The sequence below is a fragment of the Rhipicephalus sanguineus genome, unplaced genomic scaffold (assembly GCF_013339695.2).
Source record: "Rhipicephalus sanguineus isolate Rsan-2018 unplaced genomic scaffold, BIME_Rsan_1.4 Seq301, whole genome shotgun sequence".
NCBI lineage: Eukaryota > Metazoa > Arthropoda > Arachnida > Ixodida > Ixodidae > Rhipicephalus > Rhipicephalus sanguineus.
In genome coordinates, this window is record NW_023614974.1 from 50,904 (window position 1) to 59,577 (window position 8,674).

An 8,674-nucleotide genomic window follows, 5' to 3' on the forward strand; every position below is an offset into this window, starting at 1 on the left:
CACTACAACTATGCATGGATGTGCTATGCTTTACCTCGCCCCTCCTCACCCCCTTCACTTTCCTTTCGCACCCCTTGCTATGGGCGCGAGGACATACCGTGGCGCCGCCATGCGGAGGCATCCCTTTGACGTGCAAGGTTGGATTGCTCCGCCAGGCTACTTGCGCCCAGGCCGCAGCCGCTTCCGCGTCTCCTTTTTTCTTTATTTTAATTTTACATCGACATATTCGGTAAAATACTGTTGGGCTTCGTCCCGGACTGCACGAGATGGACAATAACTGCTCCGAAAAAAATTACGTTACACTACGCCCTGACTGCCGGCGTCGTCTGCTATGGCCACCGAAATGGAAACCACGGGGTCCGAGCGCGCTGCTTTTCTAAAGGTAAACAACCATTTTCCATCGAATTGAAGCTTACCATCGATATGGGCTTTAGGGTGCCCTTGCAGCAGACTATTTGCTGCAAGAAATGCGTCCAGCGTATAATTTCATTCATTGTCGGTGGTATCTAAAAGCGGGCCGCGGTTGACTCGACAAAGAAATGGCATGCGCAAATTTACGCTCGTGTTTATTACACATAGTCTTATAAAGCATGCGGTTTATCCGCTTGGTGTGAGGTAACCAACATGCTTACAGCTGCATGCAGCCGCAGCCTTTCTCATATGATGGAGGCACGATCGAGAGCCATGTGCAAGCAAAGCGTCATTCCGAGTTGTAGCTAGATAAAATTCTACGTGAACAGAAGTTTGTCTGCGGCCCGATTTTGATATTTAGCTCTTGCTTTTTATTGCTCGAAGCTTCTACGGTTGTCACACGGTGCATTTTCGATTGCCATCGAGCCACATCGGGATGAAAATTCTCGACGATTAACTCCAATCCCCAGTTTGCACAAAGGGGCAATCGCGATAGAAAAACGATGCCGATAGGGATCGATTGCGATAACAAATGCACCGTGTACCAGCCGGCCGTATTACTTTGCGCATTCGAATGCACTAACATGTTGCAAGGTGTAGTTTATCGTAGTCAAATGACTTTTATGTTTCAGTGAAAATACCAGTGTCCAGCATTTACAGCTTCATTGACAAGCAGTACGACACTTCGCGTCTCCTACAAGAAGGTGAATCGGTATTTGAAGCTAGCACGTTGTCACCTGCAGCGTAAAACAACGTAAAGGAGAAGTAGTGACACTGGCTGGGCTAATTCGTTTTGTTTTGTTTGCCTTCTGTTCTATGGCACGTACCCACTCTGGGGGATGGGCCAAGAATATGTAGTTGAAGTTTAAAAACTTATTCAAAGAATGTGAAATGAATAAAAAAAAATTTAAGAGTGTAAATGGTAATAATAATAAGACATCAAATTAAGACTTCAAAATTATGCTATTGAGCTCGTATTTCAGACAGCCGTATTAACCTGATCAGAACAATTTGGTGAGATTCGATATATTGAACCGCATTTTAATAAAGAGCGTTTTTGAAGGAAAATTAAAATGGTACACTTTTAGTGGTTTGTATGAAATTACACACGGCATTGAAGGCACTCTATGGCAGTATCCCAACCCTGAGGCTCCGAAGCTTAGTACAATTTTCAGTTAAGTTTAAGCCTATTTTTAACAGCGGAGTAATGAGCAGCGTGATCTAATAATTGAATATCTGCGGCATGACAAAAAGAAATGGCAATATTTCTAATTCTCCGCAGAATTGACATAGGGCGATATCGTCAGACCAGCTCTGAGTAAGTATAGATTTAATGGGGGGGACACGGCATCGAAATCTGGTTATCGTAACTTCAGATTGTCTAGATTGGCTCAAATGAGACTTCCATGGGAAGTTTAGTGTTTGTATTCCGTCCACGTTGTTATGTTCCATTCTGCAGACATCATCTATAAACAGGAAGCTCATGAGCTGGAAATTGCAGTAAAGACAGGAGACAGGTGCATCGTGCTCTTGCAAAGCAGGGTAAGGGTAAATTGTCGTCAATAAAATATTTGCAATTAAGGGATATTGAGACCTGACAGAGGCGTAGCCGGAAATATTTTTTCAGGGGCGGGGGTTTCAACCTTTCTTTATGCATGTTCGTGCGTGCATTTGTATGTGCGCGTATATATATACGCAAGCAAAATTGAAAATTTTCTGGGGTTTCCCCCCTCGCCCCCCCTCTTGGCTACGCCACTGGACCTTTATATTCATTTAGAACAGTACTCGTAGCAAAGTGTTTGCAATCTAATACTGTTTTTTTATTTTCATATAGGCAGCACAAGTGTAAGTACATGATAGCACTACTACTACACATTCATGCGACAGAAACGTTTGACGTCCTTTCTTCTACTGATATGCCTCAGCAATGGGGTAAAGAACAGCTGACAGATGCAAGAAAGAATATCAAACAAGGCTGATTGCAGAGTTGCCATGCTCGAAAAAGGTAAGTGACTAATTTAATTGTGAATTATTGCCTAGGAAATGGAGAACCGTAATTGCAGTGGTACGTGAGAGTTGCAATAGCTGCACTTGGCATGCAGTAAATCACTAGGCAGTTCTGATCACTTAATAAGTTAAATGAAGAAATGGCTTGATTATCAGTGCTCCGTCAATTACCTTGTTGCAGCACATGTAAACTGTAACAAATAAAAATGAAGAGTATAACACCAAGCCACATAATAGCCTAAAAACAATGGCAAGGACACATCATTTTTAAGAAATATGCTATATAAACATAAATTCATCTCTTTCAGCCGAGGAAAGAAGTCAGAATACCTGAAAAAAACATCCTCGAGAGGCTGCTCCATGGATTGCCTCATGTGTGTTCGGCACTGCGCCACCGTGAAGGCAGTAAGCATGCATACAATGAAGCTGGTAGCTGTTTGTGATGGTGATGAAGATTATTGCAAGATTACTTGGATTTATTCAGTCTTTAAGCAACCACGTTTTTGCCAAGGCTTTTGAGTAATTATGATGTTGTGTATTGAACAAGAAGTAAGATAGAAAAAGGCTAACCTCTTCATTTTATTCATCTGATCTTTTTTGTACACAAAAGGGTTCTCACAGGTGTCACGATGACTCTTTTTGTTTGACAGGAAGCAATGCTGGTGCATCAAGAGCATCTCCTCTAGCTGTGAGGCAAGATAAGTCGGAGGGAACGTGCAGGTCTGCAGCATCCCCAGCAGCCACTCGACAGGAGAACAGTAACGCAATTGTGGAGCAGCAAAGCGCACTTGTCACACGACCATCAACACTCACTGAAGCAGTTGCACAAGCAATGGCAACTGGAGCCAGGTCAACAGATGACATGTACAGTACATTCAGCATACATTCACAGACTCAAACATAGAATAAATCACTTCCATAACCACACAACAAGCAGATTCACTACACTGGATGCTGTACAGAAGAGGGATGGTGACAGCCTCCATTGCATATACAGTTTACACAAGGGTGCACACATTAAGGGCAAAAATGGGGCCTCATGACGTGCGGCCTCTTTTGAAGTCTATATGAGAGAGCACAATGTTCAACTTCTGCAATGTCACGAGGGATTTTGCTAGAACAGACAGCAAAAGAGGTCTACACAGCCATTGGGTCGCATACAAGTCTTACAGTGAAAGACACTGGCCTCCTAATTTCAAAGGAGCACCCCTGTATTGGCGCATCACCAGATGGGCTAGTCACTTGTGATTGCTTCCCGCAGCGGACTCTGGAGGTGAAGTCCAATTAGCCTAGATAAATTCAGGCAGAAGAGATCGCAGTGTCTAATGATGAAAATGTGTGCCTTAAGAAAACCAGCAAGTATTTCTGCCAAGTTCAAATTCAAATGATGCTCGCAAAAGTTCACAGGAGTGACTTTTTTGTGTTTCAAGACACTGAACACTTTCTTTTATTTTCTGTTGATTTCGATGAAGTTTTTGCAACACTGTTGTAGAAAGGGCCGTGTACTTCTTCAAATGCTATGTTTTGCCACATATAGCACAGTAAACATTACAAGATGCCGAAGAGGCGTTGTTTAATCTGCATGCACATCTTAATAACACTCTAGTGCGAAAGGCCAACTAGATAACATAAACAGTGCAATAGAGAATGTGAGGTTTCGTAATAAAATCGTGTGTTTCTTTGCTTTTGCCACACTGTGCTCTGCGAGGGATGCTGTACTGGTGTTTCTAACTGTTTTTGGTGTTTTTAATGTCACCCACCTGTGTGAGTACTTGAGAGAGCTGCACATTAATGGTGTTCAATTTCCTGATGCCACACTGCATTGAGGGGTGCTAAATTGAGGACTACAGTTATGTTGATCAATAGTGTTTTTAATGTGCAGCTGTCTATGTAAATAAATAGTTTTGCATTGCATCCTTTTCAGAATGTCATTACTGTGGGTAAGGAAGCAAGGTTACACAGGGTGAATCACTACACGAAGACATATGTTACTATGACAAAGAGCGAAAAATTACATGTATATATCTAAAAAATCAGCAAAGATGAAAGAAAATACATGAGCATAACAAAGCTAAAAAAAAAAAAAAATGCACATCTAATCAAACCAATATTCAAAGTTACATGTGAAGTATATTCGTATAAACAATACTGAAAAGGAAGACATACAGACAAGAAGTCGCCATAAAAAATAATACAGGAAAAATTATATCCCAGCTATAGCTCTTCTAAACCATATTGGGCATGGTTGAGAAGCAATACGAAACACACTGAACTGTTTTCGGTGCATGCATAACATGTTGCTGCATTACTGGCCTTTCTAGTGAACTGGTGGCACCCTGACACTGATGGGGATGTAATGCCTCTTTTAGGCATGTCACAAAGCGATTTCACTCATTCAAGAACTTCTCAGCACTGAAAATCGGTTTTGACAAATTGAAAATTCTTGCAATGACGGTTAAAATATCATCAATGTACGGGAAAAGCTCAGTGCCAAGGTTTCCCGACAGAATCTTGAAAACTTTCATACGCTGAATGGCGCGCTCCACATGACGCGGGCAGCTGAAATGCTCTGGTTTTGTTGAGCTTCACGCTGTGTAAACTGTTTTTTTTACGTAAAAATGGAGGGGAACCATAGTTACATGGTGCTGAAGGCAGAGTTCATCGATCAGAAAGCCCTTGTCAACCATTACACTATCTATAGAAGGCAAAAACTTCTCAAGAATTTACTTTCCTTTGTAATAAAGGAATCCGAGGCCCTTCCACCACATGCCTTGCTCAGAAAGCTAATATGGCCTCCAGGTATTCACAGACTAAAACCTTAGCTGTATAGGTACCCTTGTACCAGCTGTATGTGCGTAGCTGTGACTCCAGATCTTTTGGTCTCTGCAGTGGGGATTTCCGTGCAGTCCAAAACGCACGCACATTTGGGTATTCCTCAAAATGGACGGTGAGGTTGTCGACAACCGCCTCTTTGCTAGGCCAGAATACTGCGGTTTGCAGTATTTCTGCTAGTGTTGCAATTGTTGCTTTGAATATCTGCTGCTTAGTGCGATGAATGCCAAAAAGTACCCCAATTAGTGAAAATGGCACATTGTGGTGGAGCTTCATCATAGTCATTCGCACCGCATCTTCGTTGCATAGGCAAACGCTTTTTGCCTGCATAAGCATGCGGCTGTCAGTGTACAGATCACAAAGATTATAAAATAGCTGGTAGCATGGAAGACCAGTGATTACACTTAGGTCTTTTTGAGTTTTTACACGCGCTATGCTGAGTGGTTGATGTCTCTCAGCATCAAGGGTGTTAACTTAAAGTCCAATTTCTCTTCTGAAGGCAAGCGCTGCAGCAGGAACATCTGAAGCACAAGATTGTTAAACTGTGTTGTACGAAAAATCGAACATGAGCCAGGTAGCAATAGGACCATCAAACTAACCTTCCAGGCCATCTTCACTGTTAACATCTTGGTGGTTGCTGAAGGCGGATGTGCCCAAGCTCTGCTGAATCTCATATTCAGATGATTGTACCTGGACGTCTAGAGTATCTGCAGGGGGCTTGGGGGTGGGATGTACCGTCGCCAATGGCACGTCTGCTGCCACTAAAAGATGTGTCCAATTTTTTTCACTGTTTGTGTCAAGCTGCAATATAAATGTCCCTAATAAAAGGGACAACCACACAAGCAAAAGTAGCACACTTTAAGTTGTGTGTTTACTCCACCTACCTTAGGTTGCTGTAACATTTCAGAAACATTTACAATGTCACACAGACCTCTGTGTCTTATGCGGTCACTACTTACTGCAATACTTGCAGCCACTTCAACTTTTGACACATACGTAACTGCCACATCGGAGCTCTTGCATGTTTGAGAGTTCATGTTAAAAATATACAAACTTGTTTACAAAATTGTACGTGATACACTTCAGGTTCAAGACACTGCAGAAGGCTAAGCTGAATTTATTTGAGCTATTTCCTATGATATGTGTTAAATTACAAGTTGTTACTTTGAATACTCACAAACATTGCCCTCCACAAAACTTTTGCAATCTACTTCCACTTAATATAATGTGCATTATATCTCGACAAACTGAACGAGCAGCACATACAGCAGGACTATGAGAAGACAACACCGTAGTCGTGCTGTCTGCACTGTTTATTGAGTATCTCAATATTCAGCTAACTAGCTCAAGTTAGTCCTCTTGCATAATATCACTCAAGTCAAGCACTCAGTGATAATGTGCTTTGCAGGATATCGCTGTTTAAAGCCATTACAATGGTTTTGTGCCTGCAGTAAAGCTATCATGCAGTAATTAACTCAGTCGCAAGGCAATGTGTACATCGGCACTGCGCATCAAAATATGTGCGAATAATCCAAGAAGATATAGATTCATGACCATGCATGTTAACAAAAGTTTTCTTCAGATCTGCAAGTTTTGAAGTGTGAGGAGCATTGTTTCATCTTGCTACTAAGTGCGTTGGGCAATAAATAAAGTACCTCATTTTTGCTTGCTCACAACTTACTTGTCATTTATGCTTTCTGCAGTTGGTAATACGTTTATGCGGGGCCAAATATGCTAAAACAAGAGGCACACGCTGCTCCTACCTCAGCTCAGTCATAATCTGCACCTCAAACTTCCTGACAAGAGTGCGGTTTATACAACCGCGTTCGTGAAACGCAGTTTACACAAACTGAAAATAAAAACTCGTTTATTAGCATCACCAAACAGGACTATAAAAGGTTTGATATAGAGGGCATACGGTGACGTTCAATTGTTTCATAAAAGCAGTGAACAACTTACGGAAGGTTAGAATAACAGAGCTGAGCTAGTTGGTACGTATTCACGTTAAAGAGACAGGGCATGCAAACCCGTACATAAGGAGAAGACACCATAAACGGCCTTGGTGTCTGTGGTGTCTTATGGTAAGGCATTTGTGGTGTCTTGCCTTCTCTCTTGTGTCAGTGTTAGCACACCCTGTCTCTTTAACATGAAAGCTTACAGAAGTAACCACAGAACCACAGTCTGTAGCAAATCTTTGTTTCAGAATTAAATGTGGTTGATAAGAATAAATTTCACTGCATTCTTTTCTTGTCAACAGCATTTTAGTCACCTGAAAAGATCTACACATGCCACACATAAGTAAATTTCAGATCTAGGAAGTGAGAAGTGCCCTATGCGCACGATGCAGGATGCTGACAGATGCTAACCGCGTCTACACAAGTGACTCAAAGCCATGCTGACCGAACAAATGCCCAAACCTTTATCCGACTTGGCACGTAGCACCCTAAACACTATGTATTGAAAAATATAACGAATAATTTTAATATGATCACACTTGTGCATCTTCATGGACCAGTTAATATTCCATTGTAAACAATGTTACCAAAGTGCACACGATACAACAATTACAGATGAAGAGCTGAAATAAACAAATCTTCGCACTTCAGCTTGACTACTAATTCACGAGCTTTAATGCAGTCTCGTATTGGAAATTGCTTTTTTTAGCAAATAAAACGAAAAGACTTCATATTAACTAAATGTTGGCAGCGCACCAGTAAGCATGCCCGAACAGAACCAGAGCAATAATGCCAAGTACTCATTCGAAGCATCGAAGCGGTGTGCACACGCTACGAGCAACAAGCGTGGCACCACGTAGCTGACTAATTAAAAATAAAAAATTACTAACCACTCTGCTGCTTGCGGATTTGGCGACGCTCAGTACGCGGACGATCCAACGGGCGCACCGGTAAAGTCTTCGACGGCACAGCTCCGGCTTCAAGGCAGCGCTTTTTCCACCCTGCCGCGGAAGAAACATGTTATGCTAGCGGTTTACGGCCAATGAACAGTGCACAGCCATTGAAACGCGATACTTCTTGCGCCACCGGCAAGCACTCGGGATTCCGAGCTAGCATTTCTGTGTCGCATGAAAGTGCGAGTCCTTGCGATGCATTGTGGCTGCATTCAGTCCCTCGGCGATCACCTACTGCTCACCAGCGGCGTAAATAGAACTGGCCGCCATGTGGTACAAGCATTGCGTATCACGTATCACTCGCTGAACACTAGTACGTGAACGATCGCCGCACGTTGTCTACTACTCATCGAACATTCGCGCTCCCACTCCGTACACGAAGTCTTCGTCGCGGAAGTGCTTGCTGCACACACGTGCGTAGGAGCTTGGTTCCTTGCCCATTCGAAGCTTTACAAGCCATGCGTTGCGTAGTTTTCTTTCCTTGGGGTAAAAGTGAAAGCTCCGCCTGGCTCCTTC

General features: G+C 42.6%; 1 long non-coding RNA gene across 1 annotated transcript; it reads right to left on the reverse strand.

Annotated features, from left to right (window-relative positions):
• Positions 1-5,849: 5,849 nt before the first annotated feature.
• Positions 5,850-8,446, reverse strand: LOC125756614 (uncharacterized). The gene is made up of 2 exons (XR_007414634.1): positions 8,096-8,446; positions 5,850-6,011 (listed from the first exon to the last, which is right to left on the reverse strand). It is a non-coding gene; the product is annotated as an uncharacterized LOC125756614 (long non-coding RNA).
• Between the last annotated feature and the right edge of the window lie 228 nt (positions 8,447-8,674).